This window comes from Enhydra lutris, unplaced genomic scaffold (assembly GCF_002288905.1).
Source record: "Enhydra lutris kenyoni isolate GAN:26980312 unplaced genomic scaffold, ASM228890v2 scaffoldscaffold58, whole genome shotgun sequence".
In the NCBI taxonomy this organism is placed as follows: Eukaryota; Metazoa; Chordata; class Mammalia; order Carnivora; family Mustelidae; genus Enhydra; species Enhydra lutris.
The window spans coordinates 16,843,036-16,870,948 of NW_019154142.1; positions in this window are offsets into that span (position 1 = coordinate 16,843,036).

Genomic DNA, 27,913 nt, shown 5'->3' on the forward strand with positions numbered 1-27,913 from the left:
TTTCTAGCTAGAGTGTGTGAATGATGGTTTTTATTTTAATGATACATTAGATTTGATATAATTAGCATCTATTTGTGAAAAAGAAATAATTATATATATATATATATATATATATATTTTAGAGACAAGCATTCCAACCCAGGGTTAACCACTTATAACATATGTGATCCTGGGCAAACTAATTAACCTAGGGCAGTCTCAGTTCCTTTAACTAATAGTAAAAAAAAAGAATGGTTAGACTGCTTACCTGTTATGTGTTATAATGTATGTGTAACATATATTGTGTCATGAGAATTTTTTAGTAGAAAACATCATCTTATATAACTCTATTAAGAAATTTCTGATATACAAAATTAGATCATTAAAATATGGGGGATATATAATCTGAAAGTAATCATTTTTCTGTATTGAGTATTTTAAACTTGGAAAATGAGCCTGTACTAGGGTACAGAAGAGTATTTTTGAGAAAGCCTTATGGACTTTTCTGAATGGCATCAAGAAAAATTGCAGTATTCTTTTAAAAAAACTCAAACCTGATATTATTTGACATTAATATTAAAATACAGACAAAGCATACAATTAAGGTGTATGGGGATCTTAGGAAAATAAATATATAGCTGTAAGCTTTATGAACCTCAAAGAGTTGAAAATCTCAGTACTAGAAAGTCAAGTAATGATAAATTTACAATTTATGTAAGAAAAGTTTGGTCTTAAAATCACTGTGTTGGTTTTTTTAAAAAAATTATTTGATTATTTATTTGACATAGAGAGTGAGAGAGAAAGAACATGAGCCAGAGGGAAGGGCATAGGGAGAAGGCAAAGCAGGCTCCAGATGTAGGGCTTCATCTCAGGACCTCAGGATCACGACCTGAGCCAAAGGCAGATGTCCAACCGACTGAGCCACCTAAGTGCTCCCTAAAGTCATTGTTTAATAATGAGACTATTTCATAAAACTTTGTTCACAGATTGCACATCAACAAGATATACATATCTTTATCTCTGTCATACATGTTGGGGAAGAAATTGTGTTGGGAAAGGGTTTGGTTTTGTTTTTTAATTGCCTGTATAATAAACTGTGACTTTATGAAGATTCACTAAGGTAACTTTGATGGAACCAGCATTTTTGAGGGTTAGCACAAGACTAAGAATGAAAAGAAATAAATTGTCAATCATACCCAACTAACCATCATGGTTACTTTAAAAAAAAAATGACATTAAATACAAACATTTGCAATGATACATCTGTCTATAGTTTTAATTTTTATATATTTCTTCTAAAATATTTTATATCAACTTTTTAAAAATGTGTATATTGATAAGGTCAGTAAAGCTTATGAATAAGAAAAAGTTTTAAGTCAGAAGGACCTTAGCATTTCCTCCCTAAGATATGTGACTATTTCTCTAAATACAAGGTGCCTTGTTTGTAAGATGGGTAACATATGTGTACTTGCCACATATGGTTGTTGGGAGTGTTAAATAAAACTGGCATGGAAGCAGCAGTAGTAAATGTTGAATATTTTTAGTAATATTAGTGATAATTACGTAGCATCCTTTTGTTGCTTAATTATTCCTGAAAAAGTATGACATAGTTTGGAAATAAATATTCTTCAAGTGTAAATTTTGTCAGTAATTTAAATGTGAACTCTATAAGGAAAAGACCATTGTATTGATTAGTAGTTAAACAATGGTGTTTCCATTGCAGTGTTTCTTAGCTATATAATAAAACTAGCTATCCATTTTTCTGCATTTAATAAGAGTGATATACAGATAGTATACATACATAGAACTATACAGATAGCTCCATACTTATGGTGGTTCAATTTATAATATTTTGACTTTACCACTGTGCAAAAGCAGCATGCAGTAAGTATAAACTGTACCTTGAATTTTGAATCTTGATTTTTTTTCCCAGGTTAGTCATATGCAGTACAGCACTCTCTGGTGATGCTGAGCAGTGGCAGTGAGCTACAGCTCCCAGTCAGCCACACGATCGCAACCACTCTGTACCACACAACCCTTTTGTTTTTCACCTTCAGTACAGTTTCAATAACTTCCATGAGATATATTTATTATAGAATAGGCTTTTTGTTCAGTGATTTTGCACAATTATAGGCTAATGTCAGTGTTCTGAGCATATTTAAGGTAGGTTAAGCTAAGTTATGATGTTCAATAGATTAGGTGCATTCAATGCATTTTGACTTGTGATTATTTTCAGCTTATGGTCAGTTGATTAGAATGTAACCCCATTCAAGTCAAGGTAGATATACGTAGATAGGTCTCCAATCTCAAATACCCTGTAATCTTTCAGTGTTACTTTGAATATCACTTTAGACTTTGGTAGTAATAGCTGCAAAGCATTAAGTGTAAAACACAAGTTACAAATTAAAAAAAGTAAAAGGTACAGTATTATATAAATAAAACATAATTTAAAGAGTGTCTCAGATGAATAAAATGGTCAGAAATATATTCTTCAAATTTCTAATGGTATTTAAGTCAGAAGAAAAACCTAAAAACAATATTTATGAATTTTTTCCTTCAAAGTTTAATAATTTTTTATTATAGAAATAGTGAGTCTTAAAATGTCTAGTAGTAATTTAAATTTGTGTATTAGTTTTAATTTTCATACTAGCCATTTCTGTTACAGCACTTTTTCATATTGTTTTTCCTATTACAACCCAACTCTCAAGAAGAAACATATATGAATACAGATCAAACAATAAAATATTTTCTTTGTACTCTTAAATCTCTACTCGGTTTCTTTGAATCATAGCTCAGAACTCCTAAAATGTTTTGACTGCAATAGTTACATATTCAAAAGTTTATAAGTACTGGAAAAGATTAATCTATAAATAATGTTATATGGATTTCACAGTATCCTATGTACCATGACTAATAAATATGAAAATAGAGCACTGACAAAATTCTGACCACAAATCAAATACGCATATATTTGGTTTAACATACATGTTTAGGCCCAAAATTGCAACTATGAAGAGTATATTATTATATAAAATAAACACTACATAATTGGTGTCTATCACCTAAGCTTTCTTAAGCTTTGTCTGGCAGACAAAGCTAGGCAACTGATCCTACCATAAAAATTTTTTATGTGAATGCTGGATAAATTTAAATGTTTATGGAAGCTCTGATATAATTTACACATAATAATTAAAATTTCTCCTTCAAAAATGCAATCTCCATAATGTAAAATAAAGGACAAAATAGCAAATTGGATGAAACACTTGCTACATATGTAGCAAGCAAAGGGTTAGTACTTTAGTATAAAGAAAACATTTAGTAATCAATAGAAAGGTTAATATTCCTATAGCAAAACAAATATCAGTCAAGAGGAAGAAATTTTCAGTGAAAAACACAGAAATGTCCATACTACCCAAAGCCACCTATAGATTTAATGCACTCCCATTCAAGATTCTAATGGCATTTTTTTAATATAAATAGAAAAAAAAATCCTAAAATTTTTATGGAACCACAATACACCCCTAGTAGCCAAACCAATCCTGAGAATGATGGACAAAGTGGGAGACATCACATTTCTGATTTCAAGCTGTATTTCAAAACTATAGTAATCAAAACAGTATGGTATGGTATAAAAATAGACACATAGACCAATGGAACAGGATCAAGAGCTCAGAAATAAACCCATGTATCTATGGTCAACTAATATTTGGTAAGGGAGCAAAGAAAACTTGATGGAGAAAAGACAGTCTCTTCAATTAATGGTACTGGGAAAATTGAATATTAACATGAAAAGAATGAAACTAATCTCTACATTCTACTACTCATAAAAATTAACTTAAAATGGATTAAAGACTTAAATGTAAGACTGGAAACTATGAAAGTACTAGAAGAAAACAGAGGGAAAAAAAAAACTTTTTGACACGAGCCTTGGCAATGATTTTTTTGGACCTGCAGCATAAGCAACAAAATAAAAAATCAACAAATGAGACTACATCAAACCAAAAATCTTCTTTACAGCAAAGAAACAATCAACAAAATGAGAAGATAATCTATGAAATGGGAAAAATTATAGATCATATATCTGATAAGGGGTTAATATTGAAAATATATAAAGAACTCTTCTCAATAGAAAGAAAAAAATCTCCAGATAACACAATTAAAAATAAGCTAAGGTGGGGGGGGGCCTCGATGGCTCAGTGGCTCAGTGGGTTAAAACCTCTGCCTTTGGCTCAGATCATGATTCCAGGTCCTGAGATCGAGCCCCGCATCGAGCTCTCTGCTCCGCGGAGAGCCTGCTTCCCCCCCACCCCCACCTGCCTCTCTGTCTACTTGTGATCTCTGTCTGTCAAATAAATAAATAAAATCTTAAAAAAAAAAAGAGAGAGAAAGTAAATCTTAAGAGTTGTCATCACAAGGAAATAGCATTTTTTTTGTATATATATGAGATGATGGATGTTAAATAAACTTAATTGTGGTGATCATTTCACAGTATATCTGAAAGTCATTATGCTATACATCTTAAACTTATACAATGTTGCATGGTAACTATATGTCAATAAAACTGAAAAATAAATGTATGAAAATGGTCAAATGCACAATAACCAAATAAGTGTTAAAAATGAGATTTTTGAAATTTCGTTACTAAATTGGCAAAGATTAAAATGTATACAATCCATCAATAATTAAATGTTAAAACATTATGGTACATTAACATGGTGAACTGCTATGTGCCCATTAAAGAGAGTGAACCAGCATTATAACATTTGGCTTGGATTGATTTCAAATTTCTAGGTATACTTAGTGAGAAAAACAAGGGGCCATCAAGGGTATAGCATATCAATTATTCTGTTAAAAAAAAGAGAGAGAGAGAAGTCTCTATAAATTAGATAAGTGGATCTAGATAGGTATATTTATGTATAGGGTATACATGAGTGTATATAACTGTTTATTTATGTGTATTTAGAGATGTGTACATATCCATACATACATTTTTATATAAGTTTATACAGGTATAAGTGTGTGTATTATGAAAGCATTTATGAATATATACAGCTGGCTGTATACTATGATATCTGTGGTGTGGGTATAGAAACATGGGAAAACTTAATGAAAAGAACAAAGGCTATAAGAGTTAAAAATAAATGCTCTTTAAAAAGTGATGGCACACAGGATATAATCATATTTATACAAAATTATAAACATACGGGGATAACATAAGAATTTCAAAATTATTTTAAAAATCCGCTAACTTATAGGATAATGACAATATGTTACAAACAGAAGTAATTTGTAAATTAATGTCATTAATATGGTTCTATTTGGTGGTGAAAAACAAAACAAACAAGACTTCTACCTGTATATGTTTGAATGAGGGAAAGAAAGCCACTCCAGGTTATTAACATTGCTTATTTTAGTGCAGGATAAGGGGCAGATACAATTGTTAGAGGTCCCATGACCTGGTAGGTAATAATTACATATCATTTCATGTGTATTTAGTACAAAGACAATGTATTAGGTATGTTAAAAACCTCTTTAATAAATTCTCTGAAATTTCCCGGCTGACCAATGCTGACCCATAGTTAGGGACATCTCTATACCCTTTATCAGGAAGAAGTTATAGGAGATGAGACTTTCCGCTCTCAGCAACCTCAAAGATTTAAGGGCCTAAATTGTTTGGAGTTGGGGGTGGGGATGATGAGGAGAACAAAGGCAAGAGAAATGTAGATAAAATTAAATTTCCTTACAACTTGCAGGCCATTGATAATAAATACCTGAGGCATCTAGGTGACATTCCTCAAAGGGATCCTGGCTGCCTTCATTGTTGACGTTTTGCTAGAGACTAAAAGTGAATTTAGTTTGGCAATAGCCAGAACCCTAAGATCCTGTAAGTCTTCTTAAACATATGGAAATCTTTTAGAGACTCTACCCTCTCCCCAACTTAAAAGTATATAACGAATCGCTCCTCATAATCACAGTGCAGCTCTTTCTGCCAACTGGTCCTGTCCCTGTGCTTTAATAAAAACACCTTTTTGCACTGAAAAAAAAAAAATTATCTGAATCCCATGTGACAAGACCTATCGAGAACCTTAAAAATGCTCCTTTCTCTTGATGCACTAAACTGAATTTTTCTTAATAATTGCAGACGCTTTCCAGAATTTATGTACAAGAATATTAATTATAGAATTATATTTATAGGAGCAAAAAAGTTGAGCTAACTTTCTACCAATAAGGAGTTAACAAATATATTACATAAAATTTTATTTACACATATATGTATATGTAAAGATATATATATATATATATATATATTCTGTTTTCCCCAGTTTGTCATTGCTCTCCATTCCATTTGTGACACATTTACTATACTTTCAACTGCATGAAAAGACACTAGTATGAATTAACAACACCAAATTATTAACAGTGAGCCAGTAATACACATTTCATGTGATTTTACTTCGGATTGATGTGTTTATACATTCTATATATACTTTATGATGAAAACATGTTAAATTTATAAAAATAAATTGTTAAAAAATAAAATCGCCAGTGTTATTGTGTTTAATATGTTGTGTTTATTTAACAGTTTGCCCAGAAAATTGCTACATTAACTAGAATAGCGTATGTGTAGACCTAAAACAGACTCTTCAGGAAGTCATGCTTAGAATATTGTGACATGGGATAAAAGATTACTATTATTTTAGATGGGAAATGGAAATAAGAATTGTTAATAATTTATGCTCTGAACATATTTCTTTAAGTCACTAGTCAATATTTTCCTTTTTTTTCTAAATGTATCACAGTAATGGTATCACATACAAATTTTAGAATATATATATAATATTTTCAGAAATTCTAGATTGTTAAAGAGACAAATATTACTAAACACTTCAATATAAATTCTCTCCAACATGCATTTTAATGTATAAATTTTCTATTAAATGATTTAATTTCTTTTGTTTTCACTTTTAGCTGTCTCAAATGCACATTTTCTTTTTTTTTTTTTTAAGATTTTATTTATTTATTTGACAGAGATCACAAGTAGGCAGAGAGGCAGGCAGAGAGAGAGAGAGAAGGAAACAGGCTCCCTGCTGAGCAGAGAGCCTGATGCGGGGCTTGATCCCAAGACCCTGGGATCATGACCTGAGCCGAAGGCAGAGGCTTTAACCCACTGAGCCACCCAGGCGCCCCTGCACATTTTCTTATAAAATAAGCAGAAATGAGAGGTGTTTTGTTTTGTTTGGTTTGGTTTGGTTTGGTTTGGCAGCTGTTTTATATGAGTAGTTTGAAAATATTTCCAAAATGAAACTTCCAAGGTGGTCAAGTTATTCCTATTATCTTTCCATAGCACCAGCCATGAAAAGAAAATCATTGCTATTTTAACAATCATATTAAGGAGTAAAAAGACCTTTCCAAAAGGTGAGAGCTTGCCTTTAGTACTCTTAGTTAAATGTCATATTTTCCTCAAGAAATAGAAGTCACCTTTACTTATAGTCGACTACGGTGGCATCTGCTATTCCCCTTTGCATATAGAAAACCACTAAAATTTTCCTATTTTTCATACATATAATCTGGCTTGCTTATCAAATATAGGAGCTGCCTCACTTTTTTTCTTGGTTCCATTCATTTCAAACTTAGTTTAAGACGAGTTATATTAGAATTCTGGTGGTTGGAAGTGACATAAACCTAACTCCAACCAGTTAGGATAAAAATGGAATTCTATAAAGATGTGAGATACCTCACTAAATCCAAAAATAATAATGGCACAGGACCTCAGGAAAAACTAGAATGAGCAACTTTCTTCTCTTCTGCTGGTTCTGCTTCATCTATCTCCCTGTCATTGCTTCTAAAGGACATGTGGTCATACAACTATTCCTAACAGTCTAGACCTCGCTGGGAGTATGACATTCTTGACTTCAAGTTCTAAACCTCCCAGATAAGGACTCAATATATCTTGTCATTTGCCTACCCAAAACCAGTTGATGGAGGTCATATGATCCTAAGGTTGATCCTGCTGCTACAGTACGGTTGATAGCACTGGGAAAGTCATAGACTTAGAAAAAGTGAAAGCTGATAGTACAACAAATTAAGAGACATTCATTGCCCTAGTGTCCTACCTAAACTATTCTCTATATTAGATTGGTTTCCACCTAAACTACAGAAATTCACTTTGGATCAGATGGAAGCAGAATACATTGGTTCATGATTATTATTTCATGAATTAATTTCATGAAGAATCAGTTTTGATTTCTATGAAAAATATTGGTCCTAGCCACTTACTTTATTCTTTCTGTGGTGCCAAATATGTTGTTCCATGCCACGGTAATCCCCCCTTCTTGCTGGTCACCCCTGGCATGTGGTACAGCCAAACACAAATAATTATGACAAGTGACATTATCATCTGAATCCCTTTTGTAAGTCCTAGAGCATCTTGGGTTCCTTGTCATTATCAAAACCTTTGGCCAGGCCATGTACCTGGTAGAGCTAAGGCAACAGAGTTCATCACAAATGTCCTCATACTCCCCTCAGTCTCACCAAACATATAACCAAATTTACAGCATAATTTACCCATCTATCAGATAAATGAAGATAATTTTGAGTCATGTATATTCTCACACTCTAGTATTTCATTGACTGGAAGGATATGATCAAGAAGAATTAAATTTAGGAACCTATTACCACCTATCACCACATCCACATACTCCAAGACATTAGTATGCTATTCACAAGTTTATTTCTTTTAGAGGCCCACAGTTACAGATTTCTACTCCAGTCTTTCCATGTAATATAATCTCGGCCAAATAACTTAACCTTTCTGCACCTATCATCTTATCTCCAAAAATAGGCTTGTTATATCTAACTCAAAGTGTTGTAAGGATTAAATAGGGTAATATGTACCATGCTACAAGCACAGTTTGTTTTTTTAGTAAACACCAGTATTCATTGTATTTAACCCAACAACCCTCAAGGACCAGAGGCTCAGAGTGGCCCTGGGATAATAGACACAACCAAGCTAACTGGCAGGATTCAGAAAGTCAGCCTCCAGGAGACCTCAGTTTCACACCTGCAAGAGGAAGCATCATCTCTCCTGGCCTGCTGGTTATCACAGCCTCACTTTGTTTCTTCCTACACTCGTCCTTGATTTGTCACCTCTGAGTCTAGAAACAACTACAGACTTCAGGTTTGAGGCATACCTTTGAGCTGAGTAGCATACAAATTACCTACCAGATAATTAGAAGTCCTAAATGTTAGGACTAAATAAATAAATAAATAAATTCTTAAGAAAGTAAGCCAAAATGTTGATATGTTATAATGGTAAACATACAAATATTTTATTTAATTTTTCTGTTTTTAAAACTTTTTTCATGCGGTTATATGACTTTTGGGATGAAAAATAAATTTTATTTATTATTGAAACAAACAGGAAAGAAATAGAACTTTTAAAGAGTATTTACATTAGAAAAAAAAACATAAAAAGCCTAAATGCCCATCTATAGAGGATGCATAAAGTATGCTTGGGTATATTCATCAAATGAATTACTATGTACACATTGAAAACAACAATTTTATGAAATTCTTAAAAGCAGATTACATATGACTATGATCCAAGTTTAAAAAAAAAGAAAGTATTTGCTGTATATGGAAAGACAAATTGGTTACATACTTATTAAATATATTGAATTCAGGACTTTACTTTGTACTCTTGTGTGTAGAGTTCTTATATCATCTAAGCATTTCAATACATGTTTGTAATATTCATAATTAAAATCAAATAAGCTATTAACAATTTGAACAGAAAAGTGAATGATAAATTTTGGCCTCACTTCTGCCTAAATCCTTCAGGAGCCCTTCTTTCCAGTATCAACAAACACAGCCTGGATGCTGTTTCTCCTTCCATCCCTCTCCACTCCGACCACCTCTTAACGAGCCTATTCTTCCCTTATCCCCAACACAGGTGTTTTGGCCCTTGGACTCTGAATCTAGATGCTCTAGCAAGACATGTCTGACTTGAGTTTCTGCTTCTAGCTGCCTGATGGTATCCCAGACTTATCTGCCTCCCTGACCTAGCTCCAGGGATGTCCTGTTGCAAGGGGGCTGGCCTGAGCCTTTGCCCTGGCACACTCTTTCAGCCTACCTAGCAGTGTGTACTCTTCTTTTAAAGATATTACAATTATTATTACTTTTTAGTAACATGGGACAAATTCATCAATTGAGCTTCTTAATAATTTAAATGAAATACAACTCTTTCATAACATGATATCAAAATAGTTTTTCTAAAGTATCTTTTAATATGCCTTAATTTCCAAGAAATAATATTACAACTGAATCACTCATTCCTTCCATCCTATAAGAAGTACTTTCCTCTTGTGTTTGCAGAAGGTACATTTATAGTCATAAAACCACTTTCTCTACTTGTCTCAAATTAAGTGATATTTCTGAGAATGAATAACTCTTCATTAACAGGAACTACTGATAATAAAATACACCTTGGATTGACATATAGTAAAATACATATTTTATAACACTGACAACAATTCTGATTTCTCTTATTCTTTAGTTCACTGAGCTTTATTATCAGTGTCCCATAGTTGCCTTTGCAATGACAGAGCTCACCACTGGGCCTTGTTGCCGCTCTTGAATCTGCTGGGGTAAGCCAACTACAGCTGCCCTAGAGAGACTTCTGAGCATCATTGGTTTTGGCGTGCATCCACCTCCTCTATGAGTACCTGCCTGTAAGGGTGAGAAGCTTTAACTCTGCACTCCCTTGTCTGGCAAGGCAACTACCCTCTTCTTCTCTATGAAGCTTTAGTCAATGTGAGACTGCATTAAAAGTTGCTGTGCTTTATTGTCATTCTTTTCTCTCAGTAAAGTTTCATTTACCTGGAGAGAAAAAAAAAACAAAAAACATTTATCTTCAATTATGAAACTTGAAATCGATCTCAATAAGACCTGAAATTGAAATTTCAAAAATTAGGAAACTTGATATTAACCGATTGCACATTAGGGAAATAGGAGGAAAATATGACAGGTACAATTCTGGATGTTTTATATAATTTACTAAAGTTCTACAGTATGTCTGTGGGGGAAAGCATTATAATACCCATTTCACAAATAAGGTCACATAGTAGGTAAGAAGCAAAGATGGAATTTGAATCCCAGTCTGTTTGGTCAAGAGTTTATAACCTTTCTAATCACTGTTCTCCCTATAGTTACATACACAAATTTGCTTCTATCCTTAATACCTGGACTATGTCTTATAATTGATTGAACTCATTTTCTATTTTGAATTAGGCTTGTCAAATCAGTCAGCAAAATTTTAGTTCTCAGTGGATGTTATCATAGGTTAATTGAGGACCACACTTCATTGGTAAACACACCTCCTGATTACCTCCACCATCATCACCAAGGTGAGAATGACTTTTTTGAGCACCTATTCTGTGCTAGGATTTTATTATGAAATTAGTGCACATTGTTCTGTTTAATTCTCAAAATAATTCCCAAATCAAGAACTGTAAACCACAGATTACTACTTGTATCCATCAGTATTCTCCAGAGAAACAGAACCAATAAGAGAGAAAGAAAGAGGGAGCCAGAGACAGAAACATGCACAAAGAGAGGTTTATTTTAAGGAATTGGCTCACAGGAATGTGGGAGCTAGCAAACCCATAGAGCAGGCAGATAGGCTGTAAACTCAGGCATGATTTCTATGTTACAGTCCTGAGGCAGAATTCCTTCTCCAGGAAACCTCAGTCTTTTGTTCTTAAGGACATTGGATGAGACCCAACACCCACATTACCAAGGGAAAATTCCTTCCTTTAAAGTCAACTGATTGTAAATGTTAATCACATCTACAAAAGAGCCTCTTAGCAACATCTAGACTAATGTTTGGTCAAACGTCAGATACCATAGCCTAACCAAATTGACATATATTATTAATCACCACACAACCCTTTCTATGATGCCTTACTTTTCTTGATAGCATGCTATAAATGAGGCCACACTCACCAGCTTATTTCTCATGTAGGTCAGTTAGCTTTAGCATCATAATACCTTTACCATACCTAAATTTCCTTTCCTTAAGTTCTATCTTGCATCCAAATGTCACCTCTAAATATGTCTCTATAAATCACTGCCCTAATTTTGGTCACGAGATTAACTGATTGCTATATTACTAACAACTGTGAATAGGCAAAGGATCCATAGCTTTAATTTGCATACCAAGACCAACACTGTAACCCAAGTCTAGGTCTTCTCTAAATCAGATAACTCAAGCAAAGGAAACAAAAACAAAAAAAAACCTCCACAGGGTTTGCTCAAAGCTGTTTGATCTTCCAACAGCAATCATTTGCCCTTAGAAAAAAGCTCTTAACCATAGTGTTTCATTTAATCAGCAAAAGGTAGCAGCATCATTATTTCTCATGCTTTGTAGATACAGAAACAGAAATTAGCGGACTAAGTAACTTGCCGAAGATCAAAGATCTTATGAATGAGATATGGGAAATCTGGAACCCTAATCCATTTACTCAACATATATCACTGAATGCCTAACATATTTCAGGCTCTGAGATCAAGCAGTGAATGAAATATACATACCACCTGCCCTCACAGAGTCCAAATTCTTAAAAAGAAAAAAAAATTGTTATTAGCAAACCAATAAATATGTATATGTAGGGTGTCAGATAAGTGTTTCTGAAGAAATATAAGGCAGGTAGCCATTAAGTTGTATGGGTGGGAGGTGAGCTGCAATACAAAATAAGGTGGTCAGGAAGTCCTCACTGAGAAGATGTCACTTGATCAAGACCTGAAAGACATGAGTGAGCAAGCTTTGTGGGAATACCAAGAGAAAAGCTGTCACGTAGAAGGAAAAGTCCTGGTGTAGAAGCTGCCTAGTGTGTTTGAGAACTATTGTGGAAGCATTATAGCATGGTGCTGACTTAATTTATGCTAATCTGTCATTCCCATTTTCAGATGCCTTTGCTATAAAATTCTATTTGGCAAATCGACATGGAAAGTCAAATATGGTTTACAATATGAAAGCTACAAAATCTATAATCATAATTTTATCCCTAAATATATCTATTAAATTGATACTTCTTATGTCATAATATAAATTTATCTTTCACTTTTTTTTTTTTAAGATTTTATTTATTTATTTGACAGAGATCACAAGTAGACAGGCAGGCAGAGAGAGAGAGAGGGAAGCAGGCTCCTTGCTGAGCAGAGAGCCCGATGCGGGACTCGATCCCAGGACCCTGAGATCATGACCTGAGCCGAAGGCAGCGGCTTAACCCACTGAGCCACCCAGGCGCCCCTATCTTTCACTTTTAATGGTGCTGCAATTTAACTGAAGTGACTGGCAACTAAGTACACAAAGCATTGATTCCATTTCTTAGCCAACCCAAAGAGTGATTATGATTTTTATAAATCCTTCTCATTTTAGGAAATAATTTAGGCTTGGCAGTGCTTTGTTTAAAATGTATTAAGACTTTAAGAAAACTACAGTTTAAAAAGCCCTTAGGAGAAATTACTTTTTATAATGCAAAGTAAATTTGAGCAAAAATTTGTACATTGGAACTACAATATCTTGGGCCGTCTAGGTGGCTCAATGGGTTAAAGCCTCTACCTTCAGCTCAGGTCATGATCCCAGGGTCCTGGGATGGAGTCCTGCATCAGGCTCTCTGCTCAGCAGGGAGCCTGCTTCCCCTTCTCTCTGCCTGCCTCTCTGCCTACTTGTGATCTCTGTCTGTTATAAATAAATAAACAAAATCTTAAAAAAAAAAACTATAATATCTGACCATATCTTTATTAGCAGAGCTTCTTATTTTATAGGTAAGTTTTCAAGACACACTGATAAATATTAATGGTGGCTGTGAAAGATAGCCATTCATATCATCTACAAACCTTATTATACGCTGATCATTTATCTAAAATCTGTATCCATATAATGCTATTTAAAATTTAAAATGATAATGGTAGAGAGTCTAGTGTTATCATCTAAAGTTAAGCTGCGTCTAGGTAATATGTTTTACCAATAAAATCTTTGGATGTCATACACACACACGCGTATATATAATATACCAATTACCAAGCAAATTCTCCACCTATAATATGGTACTTACTGCCATCTAAGTCATATAAATATAGCAAATAATTGTTCATGTTTACAGCAGTTTGTGGCACATTTCTCATACATTTTGTTTTGCTACAATTCAATCACTTCCAAGAAAATGAGAAGATGTAAGGTGTCCATTTTATTCCCATCCTTTTCAATTCAGCCGGATGTCCAAGCACCACATGTGGAGCAACAGGGAATGCAATGACAAAAAGCCAACTAACTCCATATGCAGAAGTATTCAAAAAGGAACTTCTTAAATTGGGATTTAAGAAAATCTGAACTTATTAAAGTACACTTGAAGATTTTTCTATATTTTCCAATAAAAACTACGAAGGATCTGCTTCAAGTGTCGTAACAATAAATAAGAAAAAGAAACTTTTAAGAATCCTATTGGTCTTGCAGCCTCCTGCCGGAGTCCCACACAATAACAAATACTTAGGATGAGAATGGCTCCAGTGGAGCAACACTAATACATTTGACACAGCTTCCACCCCGTCATTATGCAGAGGAGTCTGCGCTTATCCTTTTGTAAATTGGAGACTCTTTTAACCAGGAATCCCAGGATGAAACGGAACCATTTTCCTCACAGCAAAACAAATCCTTCTCCAGTGAATTTTGTTATTGTTTATTGTTACACTGTTTTATCAGCACTAAACTGTATGAACGCTTCAATTAGTTCTTGATGAATGATCCCATAAAAGCATGTAGTTTCATTTCCCCTGCCACCAGATATTTCACTGAGTGTTATTAAATGAAATATAATTGGGATAAGATTCAGGAAACTTAGAGAGCTGTAGTGCTCTCAGTTCAGCCTAAAATGGTTAGTCATCAGTGTAGCTGAATCATATTCAATGCACTGCACATATAAATTTCCATCACTTGATCCTGGGGAGAACGTAGAGGCACTAGATATAGTGTGATGCGCAATCTCAGCCCTTTGGTAAGGATAAAGGCTACAAAGAATTGTTATACCCACAGAGGAGCAAAAAGCATCTGTATCAATCAGACCTCTGCACATAGAATATATCTATGTTATATGTTACTTAGCAACACTTTACATTGTTCCAGGAAGAAGTGGAGGCCATCAGCTTTCTTCTTTCTTCTTAGTATAGGAACCCTAATTTTTAGGTAGTAGACATGTTGCCACAAAGAATAAAAGGCTAACTTCTCTGCCTCCCTTATATGTGACCATGCTGCCGCTACAAAACATAGATGTGCGGTATGAGATTTCTGAAAAACCTGTTTAAAGAGAGCTGATTCGGCTGGGGTCAGACTTTTCAAAACAAACAAACAAACCCTTCTCACCTTTCTTTCTACCTCTGGCCTTCACTGCAGAAGCAAAAACTGGACTTTCAACAGTTACATTGGATCAAGACATGACTTTAAGATGAAAGTCATGTGGTAGGATATTAATGCAGAAAAGTAGAAGCCTGAGTGCCTGAAGACATTCTGGATCTACCAGCTAAGCCTTCAATTGCTATCCCAGGTCTTTGTTTACAGATGATCCTTTACTCTTTTGATTGCAATGTTATTATAGGCAACAGAACCAGCTATAACTGAGACAATATGGATCCTTTATATATCCTTTCTTAATATATTTTTAAATAATGGAACATCACTACCTTGCATTGGTCATCCTATGAAGCATATTTGATGCATTATCATATTTCATCTTTAAAACAAACCCATAAGCTAGGTACTAATATTATCTCTTTTAAAGATTAGAAAACTAAATCACAAAACCAGTCAGCACATAGTCTGATTGGTGGTGAGGGGATGGGAGACAGGCGAGGGATCAAAATTCATGATTTGAATGTTTCTCTCTTTAAGACAACAGATAATATGTTTACACTTACATCATGTGTTAGAGATCATTCTGAGTGCTTGGGATCCATAAATGAACAAATCAAAGATTCATGCCCTCACAGTGCAAATATTCTAGGATCAAGGTTCTTAACTATAATCTTGAACAATGTTGTACAATGTGGTCCGTGGACCCCTCGGTAACTCAAGATACTTTAAGTGGATATACATGGTCAAAACTTTGCCATAGTAATACTAAGACATTACTTGATTTTTTTTCACTATGTTCATAATAGTACTAATGGTACAAAAAGTAAAAGTGGATAGAGCTTCTGGCAGTTTGCACCCAACTACTGGAAGTCATGATATCTTCTACTACCACAGAGCCACATTTAATAACTAGTTCAATTAATTAAAGGAAGAACTTCCTTTAAGAATGTCCTCAGTAAAGCAGTCAAAATTTATAATTTTATTAAATCTTGAAACTTGAGGACAAATCATTTCAATAACATGTGTGATAAAGTGGAAAGTATACAAATGCACTTCTGCTATCGAATGAAGAATGATGGTTATCTGGAGAAGCACTTGCGCAATTGAATCACAAGCTGAACTAGCCAGTCTTTCATGGAATATCATTTTACTTGAAAGAATTAATGACAAACTATTGTTATTCAGACATGGGTATTTGGGAAATACTTTATCACAAATGATTGAAGTAAACCTGTCAGAGGAAGAAACCGATGGTATTTGCTGCCAGTGATAAAATCTGAGCTTCACAATACTAAGATTTTTTTGATGAAATTGGTGGTGATATTGACAACATATTTTTAGAACCCAACAGAGACACCCATTTGGCAATTGAGCTTAATATAGTGTCATTTACTCTTCAAGTATCTCCTTAAAATTAAGATGATATCAGTTATCTAAGTTTCAGTTTTTATATATTCAGTATAAGGAGAGTAAGATTTACTCCTTAGGGTTGTTCTAGAATTTAAAAGAGATAACAAGTGTGAAGACACTAAAAACAACTGGGATATTACAGGTAATTAAATATTTTGGTTTTCTTTTGATATTTTCATTTTTTGGGCCCCGAGTTTCCTTTGATAATGAACTAGTTCTCATCCACCATGAAAATATGCTCCTCAGATCTCTTATAACTGCAACTAAGGATAACCGACCTTGAGCATAGCTCTCCTCTCAGGCATAGTTTCTGCACCAAAGCTGGGCTTCCCACAGGTGTTCCCATTCAAGGATATGGTAAGGAGCTAAGGTAGACTTGCTCCTGGGAAATGGCAATTCTCAAGATTCTGGTCAGAAAAGCATTGAGAATTCATAAAATCAGTTTGCTCAAAGAGCTAAAGAGCTGAGAATGTTGTAAGTGAATTTGTTACTATGTAGAAAGCTATCTGGGATATGGAACTACAAATATTTGCAAGGTGGCTTCAGTTGATTACAAATAAGACACAGAGAGTAACAGGCAGAAAAATGTAATATCAGTCAACCCCAAACTTTTGTAACCACAAATTTCAATTCAGAAACTCAAATCCATACAATTTTGTGCAGTGACTTCTAACCATATGTACCTTTTAATTCATAATATAAAACTCTATCATGTATTATACTGAGTTCTATTCTATCATATATTCAAATCTTATACACACACACACACACACACACACACACACACACACACATCATGTTTCAGTCATCTTTCAAATGTAGAATGAAATAACCACCTTGGGAAAACAAATAATTGAAGGAGGGAAAAGAGGATTAACCTAACCCATGACCTGCTCCTGATCCTCATAATCTTAAACTTAATATATTCTGAATCAGCTTTCCATATATTTTTAGAAATGAAATACTATAAATAGGATTCAAATTACATTTTCTATTACAAACAATATTTAGACTATGCGGATAACAATAAAAAGTAAATATAGAAATAATAAATAATAAACAGTAAATAATAAAAAGTAAAAATTACTATGAACATTTTCTGTTCTTTGCTCTAATATCTACGTATTTCAGTAACTTTTCTTAGATACTCAATTTATTTGTAATTATAATACCAGTGTATGTCCAAAACTCTCACAACCCAGTCATATTTATATTCAGGCAAAAAAAAAATAAATTACTTGGTTAAATACAAATTTCTGGGATGGAAAATTGACAGTGATGATGACCATGGTGATGATGGCTTGGCACTCATCACTATTCACAGTTATCCCCCAAATTAACTTTGTCTCACAATATTTCAATCAGGTGGATAAAGCAGAAATACCTTTTTACCTAAAGAGAAAAGTACAGCAGTCCAGATGACTTGTCATCAGAGTACTTGTTCTCCTGACTTGTAGGCTTCCCAAGATCAGAAATAACATGAAATTTAGTAAAAGTGCACTACGTGATTCAAATCCATAAGGTTCTGTTCACCATTTATATATTATTTTCCTCAAAATCTTAGAGTTAAAGGAACACTAACCTTATTTTCTTGATAGCCAGATTTTACCATATTTTACTTATCAGTTAAAATCATTCAAATTAAACAAAACTTTTCAAAAGTAGATTGCATGTAAGAATATTAGTCCTCCACAACTTGATCTATAGGTTCAATACAATCTCAATCAAAATCCCAACAAGTTATTTTGTGGGTAACAACTAACTGATTCTAAATTTTATATGGAAAGGCAAAAGACTGAGAATATCGAACATAATATTGAAGGGGAAGAACAAAATTAGAGGATGACAATACCTGACTTCAAGGTTTAAAGCTGCAGTAATCAAGACAATGTGGTACTGGCAAAAGGATAAACAAATAGATCAATGGAACAGAATAGAAAGCCCATAAACAGATCCACAAAAATATAGTCAACTAAACTTCAACAAAGAAACAAAGATATTTCAATGCAGCAAAGATAATCTTTTCAGTAAATGGTGCTGGAATAACTGGGCATTCATATGCAAAAAAATTAATCAAGACACAGACCTTACACTCTTCAAAAAAAATGAACTCAAGGGTTGCCTGGGTGGCTCAGTCAGTTAAGTGTTTGCCTTCAGCTCAGGTCATGTTCCCAGGTTCCTGGGATTGAGTCCCATGTTGTGTTCTCTGCTCAGCAGAGAATCTGTTTCTCCCTCTGCCTGCCCCTCCCCCCTGCTTGTGTATGTTCATTCTCTCTCTCTTTCTCTCTCTCTCTGAGATAAATGAATAAAATCTTTAAAAAAAATTAATTCAGGAGGGAGGCAAGATGGCAGAGGAGTAGCAGACTGAGATGACATCAGGTTTCAGGAGTTCAGCTAGTTATCAAACCATTCTGAACACCTACAAACTCAACAAGATATAGAAGAGAAGAAGAGCAGCAATTCTAGGAACAGAAAATTGACCACTTTCTGAAAGGTAGGACGTGTGGAGAAGTGAATCTGAAGCCACAGGAAGATAGACTGCAAGGGGAGGGGCCAACTCTCGGCAAGCAGTGGAACAGCAGAGCACAAAATTCAAACTTTTAGAAGTCTGCTCCACTGAGGGGTAATGCACCAGAGACTAAGTGGGGGTGGAACCCTCTCGGGGACAGTGTGGTCTCAGGTCCCATGGGGTCACAGAAAGATCAGGGGTGTCTGAGTGTGGCTGAGCTTGCAGGTATCAGAGCAGGGAAGCCAACTACAGAGACAGAGCCGAGGAGTGCACTCTCCGCTTGGGGTTACCTTAAACCCTTAAACCGTAATCTGAGACACAGGCCACTGTTTTTTGAGTAGGGACCCCACAAGTGGCAGATCCAGGGAGACTCACGTTTCTCTTTCAGAGCAGCACAGCATGAATCTGCTGGGTTTGGAAACTCCAAACGGGGCTGTGCACCAGAGACAGAAATGCTCAGTCACAAGCTGGGTGAGCTTGGAGCATGGCCGGAGACCAGGGAGATGAAGTAATTGACTGCTTTTCTCTGAGGGAGCACTGAGGAGTGCAGCCCTGAGCTCTCAGCTCCTCCAGGCCGGAGACTGGGAGGCTGACATTTTCATTCCTGTCCTCCAGAGCTTTACGGAAAGCGGAAAGCATTCAGGGAACAAAAGCTTCTGAGAGTGAACCCGAGCAGGTTACTTACCCTGACCCCAGCAAGGGCGGTGCAATTCCGCCTTGGGCAAAGACATTTGAGAATCACTGCAACAGGCTCCTCCCCCAGAAGACCAGCAAAAACATCCAGCCAAGACCAAGCTCACTGATCAAGAAGAACAGCAGAACTTCAGAATTACGGGAAAGCAATACATGGAATTCATGGCTTTCTCCCCATGATCCTTTAGTCTTGCAAAGTTAAATTAAATTTTTTAATTTTATTTTTTTCTTATTCTATTTTTTTTAGCTTTTCCTCTTTTAACATTCTTTAACTAGTTTATCTGAACAATACCTTTCTAAAAAAAATCTTTTTAAACCTTATTATAGTCATATTTTATCCTACATTAATTTAACCTTATATTTTGTATATATATAGGGCTTTTTGTTTTTCTTTTCTAAAAAGTTTTGGGATACAATTGCTTCTAATAGATCAAAATATACCCTAAATCTAGCACAGGGTTTTGTTCTAGCCTCCAGCCTGAGCACATTCTCTCCACTTTTTTTTTCTTTCTTTTTCCAACCAACTTATCTTATCAATTCCTTTTTTATCATTTTTTTAAAAATTTTCATCTTTACAGTCATATACCATCCCTTCATCATGTTTACCCAAACTTTTGTATATATATAAGTTTTTCTTTCTTTAAAATTTTGGGAGGTAGTTTCTTCTAAGAGACCAAAATTCACCTAAAATCAAGTGGGTGGCTTTGTTCTATTCACCAGTCGAATATATATATATATATATATATATATATATACACACACACACAATATATATATATAAATATATATATAAATAAAAAAATAAAAAAATATATATGTGTGTGTAAATACACACACACACACACACACACATACACACACACATATATATATATATTTTTTTTTTAATTTCTTTTTACACCCTTTCTTCTCCTCCTGATATGGGGTCTCTTCTGATTTGGTTAGCATACATTTTTCTGGGGTCTTTGCCACCCTTTTAGTATTTTATTCTCTCGTTCATATATTCTTATCTGGATAAAATGACAAGGCGGAAAAACTCACCACAATAAAAAGAACAAGAGGCAGTACTGAAGGCTAAGGACATAATCAATATGGACATTGGAATATATCAGATCTAGAGTTCAGAATGATGATTCTCAAGGTGCTAGCTGGGCTCGAAAAAAGCATGGAAGATATTAGAGAAACCCTGTCTGGAGAAATAAAAGCCCTTTCTGGAGAAATAAAATAATTAAAATCTAACCAAGTTGAAATCAAAAAAGCTATTAATGAGGTGCAATCAAAAATGGAGTCTCTTACTGCTAGGATAAATGAGGCAGAAGAGAGAATTAGTGATATAGAAGATCAAATGATGGAGAATAAAGAAGCTGAGCAAAAGAGAGACAAATTACTGGACCATGAGGGGAGAATTCGAGAGATAAATGATACCATACGATGAAACAATATTAGAATAATTGGGATTCCAGAAAAAGAAGAAAGAGAGAGGGGGGGCAGAAGGTATATTGGAGCAAATTATAATAGAGAATTTCCCTAATATGGCAACGGGAACAAGCATCAAAATCCAAGAGGCACAGAGAACCCCCCCTCAAAATCAATAAGGATAGGTCCAAACCCCATCATCTAATAGTAAAATTTACAAGTCTTAGTGACAAAGAGAAAATCCTGAAAGCACCTCGGGACAAGAATTCTGTAAAATACAATGGTAAAAATATTAGAATGACAGCAGACTTATTCACAGAGACCTGGGAGGCCAGAAAGAATATGGCATGACATATTCAGAGCACTAAATGAGAAAAATATGTAGCTGAGAATACTATATCCAGCTAGGCTATCATTGAAAAGAGGAGAGATAAAAAGCTTCTAGGACAAACAAAAACTAAAAGAATTTGCAAACACCAAACCAGCCCTTTAGGAAATATTGAAAGGGGTCCTCTAAACAAAGAGAGAGCCTAAGAGTAGTAGACCAGAGAGCGAACCCGAGGAGATTACTTAGCCTGGCCCCAATATACAGTAATAGTCACCTTACAGGCAATACAACAGCACTAAATTCATATATTTCAATAGTTACCCTGAATGTAAATGGGCTAAATGCCCCAATCAAAAGACATAGGGTATCAGAATGGAAAAAACAAACAAACAAACATCAATATGCTGTCTATAAGAAACTCATTTTAGACCCAAAGATACCTCCATATTTAAAGTGAGGGGGTGGAAAACAATTTACCATGCTAATGGAAATCAAGAGAAAGCTGGGATGGCAATCCTTAGATAAATTAGATTTGAAGACAAAGACTATAATAAGAGATGAGGAAGAACATTATATCATACTGAAAGGGCCTGTCCAACAAGAAGATCTAACAGTTTTAAATATCTATGCCCCTAACATGGGAGCAGCCAAATATATAAACCAATTAATAACAAAATCAAAGAAACACATCAACAATAATACAATAATAGTAGGGGACTTTAACACCCCCATTACTGAAATGGACAGATCATCCAAGCAAAAGATCAACAAGGAAATAAAGGCTTTAAATGATACACTGGATCAGATGGACATCTCAGATATATTCAGAACATTTCATCCCAAAGCAACAGAATACACATTCTTCTCTAGTGCACATGGAACATTCTCCAGAATAGATCACATCCTGAGTCACAAATCAGGTCTCAATGGGTACCAAAACATTGGGATCATCCCCTGCATATTTTCAGACCACAATGCTCTGAAACTGGAACTCAATCACAAGAGGAAAGTTGGAATAAACTCATATATACAGAAGCTAAAGAGCATCCTACTAAAGAATGAATGGGTCAACCAGGAAATTAAAGAAGAATCGAAAAAATTCATGGAAAGAAATGGTAACAAAAATGCAACTGTTCAAAATCTGTGGGACGCAGCAAAGGTGGTCCCGAGAGGGAAGTATATAGCAATAAAGACCTTCTCAAAAACAAGAAAGTTCTCAAGTATGCAACCTAACCCTACACCTAAAAGAGCTGGAGAAAGGACAGCAAAGAAAGTCTTAATCTAGCAGGAGAAGAGAAATAACAAAGATCAGAGGAGAAATCAATGAAATAGAAACCAATGAACAGTAGAACAAATCAATGAAACTAGGAGCTAGTTCTCTGAAAGAATTAATAATATTGAAAACCCCTGGCCAGACTTATCAAAAAGAAAAGAGAAAGGACCCAAATTAATAAAATCATGAATGAAAGAGGAGTGATCACAACCAACACCAAAGAAATACAAACAATTATAAGAACATATTATAAGCAATTGTACGCCAGCAAATTTGACAATCTAGAAGAAATGGATGCATTCCTAGAGATGTATAAACTACCAAAACTGAACCAGGAAGAAATAGAAAACCTAGACAGACCCATAACCAGTAAGGAGATTGAAGCAGTCATCAAAAATCTCCCAACAAACAAGAGTCCAGGGCCAGATGGCTTCCCAGGGGAATTCTACCAAACATTTAAAGATGCCAACATCACTTGGCATCAGGAAATACAAATCAAAACCACAATGAGATACCACCTCATACCAGTCAGAATGGCTAAAATTTACAAGTCAGGAAATGACAGATGTTGGAGAGGATGTGGAGATAGGGGAACCCTCCTATACTGTTGGGGGGAATGCAAGCTGGTGCAGCCACTCTGGAAAACAGCAAGGAGGTTCCTCAAAAAGTTGAAAATAGAGTTATCCTACAACTTAGCAATTGCATTACTGGGTATTTACCCTAAAGATACAAATGTAGTGATCTGAAGGGGCATATGCATCTGAATGTTTATAGAAGCAATGTCCACAATAGCCAAACTATGGAAAGAAACCGGATGTCCATCAACAGACGAATGGAAAAGAAGAAGTGGTATATATATAAAATGGAATACTATGCAGCCATCAAAAGAAATGATCTTGGCATTTGCAATGACATGGATGGAACTAGAGGGTATTATGCTGAGCGAAGTAAGTTGATCAGAGAAAGAGAAATATCATATGATCTCCCTGATATGAGGAATTTGAGAGGTAGAGTGTGGGGTGTAGGGAAGGAAATAATGAAACAAGATGGGATTGGGAGGGAGACAAACCATAAGAGACTCTTAATCTCACGAAACAAACTGGAGTTATGGAGAGAGTGGTTGGGTTATGGACATTGGGGAGGGTAGGTGATATGGTGAGTGCTGTGAAGTGTGTAAGCCTGACAATTCACAGACCTGTACCCCTGGGACAAATAATACATCATATATTAATAAAAATAATTTTTAAAATGAACTCAAAATAGATCATGGTCCTATGTATAAAGGTGAAGCCATAAAATATCTAGAAAAATAACAGGAGAAAATCTATGTGACCTTGGGTATGGTAATTACTTTTACATACAACATCAATGGCATGATCCATGGAAGAAAGAATTGATAAGCTGAAGTTTTTTAAAATTGAAAAATTCTGCTTTGCAGAAGACATTGTCAAGACAATGAAAAGAAAAAGCCACAAATTGGGAGAAAATATTTCCAAAAGATATTTCTAATAAAGCACTGTTTTTAAAACATACATACAAGGAACTCTTTAAATTTAACAATAAGAAAAAAATCCAATTAAAAATGGGTCAAATGTCTGAATAGACCCCACAAAGAAGATTACACAGATACAAATAAGCAGATTAAAATATGTTCCACAGCATATACCTTAATGGAAATGCAAATTAAAATAAGATATGACTACCCATCTATTAGAATGGTCTAATAGTACCTATTAGAATGGTGCTATCCAGAGCACTGACAACACCAAAAGCTGGCAAGGATGTGGAACAATAAGAAACCCCATTTACTGCTCTTGGGAGTACAAAATATGTAGAGCCATCTTAGACGTTAGTTTGGCAGTTTCTGACGAAACTAAACATACTCTCATCATACCGCAGTATGTCCTTGGTATTTCCAATAGCAACAGCAGTCCTTGGTATTTCCCCAAAGGAAAAAAAAAAAACAAAACAACAAAAAACAAACTTATGTCCTGCCTACATAATTTAGCAGCATTATTCATAAATGCCAAATCTTGTAAGCAACTAAGCTGCTCTTCAGTAGAAGAATGGATAAACTGTGATACTTTCAGGTAATGAAATATTATTCAATGTGAAAAAGAAATGAGCTATTGAGCCATGAAAAGACATGGAAGAAACTTAAACACATATCACTATTTGAAAGAAGCCAATTTGTTTGTACACCTGAAACTAAAATAAAACTCTATGTTAGTTATACTGGAATTAAAATTTTAAAAAGACATTAAGTAGTGTATACTAGTCCTATTATTCCATGAATTGACTAATAAGTCTGTTCGTATTCATATTATTATGATTTCATAAACAATGAATATGGTTCATCTTAATAAACATTTATTGTTTTAAAAAAAGAAAGAAGCCAATTTTTAAAAAGATATATACTATATGATTCTAACTATAAGATCGTCTGGAAAATGCAACAGTATGGAGACAGTAAAAAGATCAAGATTACTAGGGGTTGGAGGGAAGGAGGGACGAATAGTCAGAGCACAGAGGATTTCTAGGGCAGTGAGGCTATTTGGTATGATACTATGATGGTTGATACAAATCATTCACATTTGTCCAAACACATAAAATGCCCAACACCAAGAGTGAACCCTAATGTAAACTATGGACTTTGGGTGATAATGATGTGTTGATGCAGTTTCATCAGTTGTAACACAAGTACCGCTCTGGTGGGGAATGTTGGTAGTTGGGAAACCATGCATGTGCGGGGGTAGGGATCATATGTATTCTCTCTGTACCTCGTTTTCAGTTTTTCTGTGAACCTAAAACCACTCAAAAACTAAAGTATATTTTCAAAAAAACTAGATTGTGTACAAACTGCATAACATTTTAAAATTATAATCTGAGACTTGGGTACTGGAAGCAGTATTTTGTAGAGCTTTGGGAGTTTTCTTTCAGAGCCTCCATAATGCTTTTGGGCTTCTACTTTAAAAGACTTCATTTTGCTAAGGGGTGGCATGTTTTCCACTTTGAAGATTCTGACATGTTTTAATGGTCCTTTCTTTGAAGAAATGAGTATCTGTGGGATTCCCTGGTGAGGAAGTTTTCTATTCAGGGAGAAAGAAAGTCCTCTGTTGAAATTATTTACCAGATTATGGTTTTAACCCTGGAGACAGTCTAATCCCTGACAGGGTTATCGTCTTTTTGAAAATATTAATATGTTTGGAAAAGGTTCTACTTCTGAAGAAATTCTTATTGCTGGAAGGAGGCTATCTTTAAAATTTTAGCAAGTTGTTGTTTTCAAGGATGTTCTCTAGTGAAAGATGACTTTTCTGGGAGAACATTAAAGTAAGAGGTAATTTCTTCTATTGACATTTCCTTATAGAATTCTATGAAATTCAGAATAGAACTAGTGTCTCATGGAGTATGTAAATCACTGTTCTCACTTATTATATTAAAACAAAATGTTAATTGAAATCTATGTTACCTAAAAGAATATATGTACCTTTATTAGTCATCTTTTATATGTTGGCAGTTTAAATATATAAAAGGCATCCACAAAAATAATCATAAATATTAAGTCTGATTGTGGTCTACTAATGAAGGAAAAATCATGCTCTTTGTCAATTGTCCTTTTTACTCCATTTTTAAGATACCAAACATTTCTGAAGACAACACAACTATTCCTCATTTGGAGAATTCACATGAGTAAACTGAAGGAAGATGAAAGGAGGTGTAATTATAAATATTTTAATGGTTTTCATAGAGCCAAAAAAATGAAGTGAAAGAAAGAAGGAGTGGTAGTGAAGAAATAAGTTAGGTAATTGCATAACTATTATCTCACTTACTTCCCTGTATGATGTGAAACACAATAAGGGCCATAAAATAGTGTCAGAAAAGAAAAATGAACTTCTTAATCAATCTAATTTTATTAAAATCAGTCAGTTGAAACACAATGGTTATTTCAGTAGAGTTTTATTTAAACTTTTTATTTTAAATTTATTTAAACGTTTTATTTAAACTTTTTATTTATTTTTATTTATTTTATTTATTTATTTTTCTTATTACCATTTGTTCTATACAAAAAACTATCTAATTTGAAAATATTTTTTATGCAACTTCAAAATCTCAGGAAGAGATATTCTAGCTGTAATTATGTAAAGCCATTGTGAAATTACAACAAATCTAGAGTAAAATTTGATGTTATTCAACAGCTTTGTCTAGCAGTAAAAGCATTTAATCTATAGTTTGGGCCCAGAGTATTTTTCAATTGTATGTCCTCTGATCACTTTACAGTCTACAGCTGAATTGTAGCCCTCATTTTCCTGAGCACATACACATATATTTTCGTTCATTTTGTCTCCCGCTCCTAGAATATCAAGTCCACTTTTATACTAGTTTTAAGGATTATTTTAGTCTCTTCAGGCTGCTATAGCCAAATACCAGAAACTGAGTAGATTATAAACAACAGACGTTTATAACTTACAGTTCTGGGGCTGGGAAGTCTAAGATCAAGGTGTTGGCCAACTGAGAAATGAGAACCCACTTCCTGGTTCACAGGCAATGTCTTTCCTCTGTACACTCACTTTGAAGGGGAAAACTAGCTCTTTGGGATCTCTTTTATAAGGTCATTAATCCCATTAATGACAGTCCTACCATCAAGACCTAAGCTCTTCCCAAAGGCCCTACCTCCAAACACCATTACACTGGGCATTAGGTTTCAATATATGACTATAGGGAAACACCAACATTCAATTAACAGCAAGGAGCAAGCCAAGTTCTGCTTCGATGGCATCAGAGCCCATTTAACCTCTGCATCTTCCAAACTACAATAGTATATGTTCTTGTATATCCCTGGGTCAAGATCCATTTTGAATAAATTGTAGGAAGATAGAGACACAGCCCAGTTCTATATAT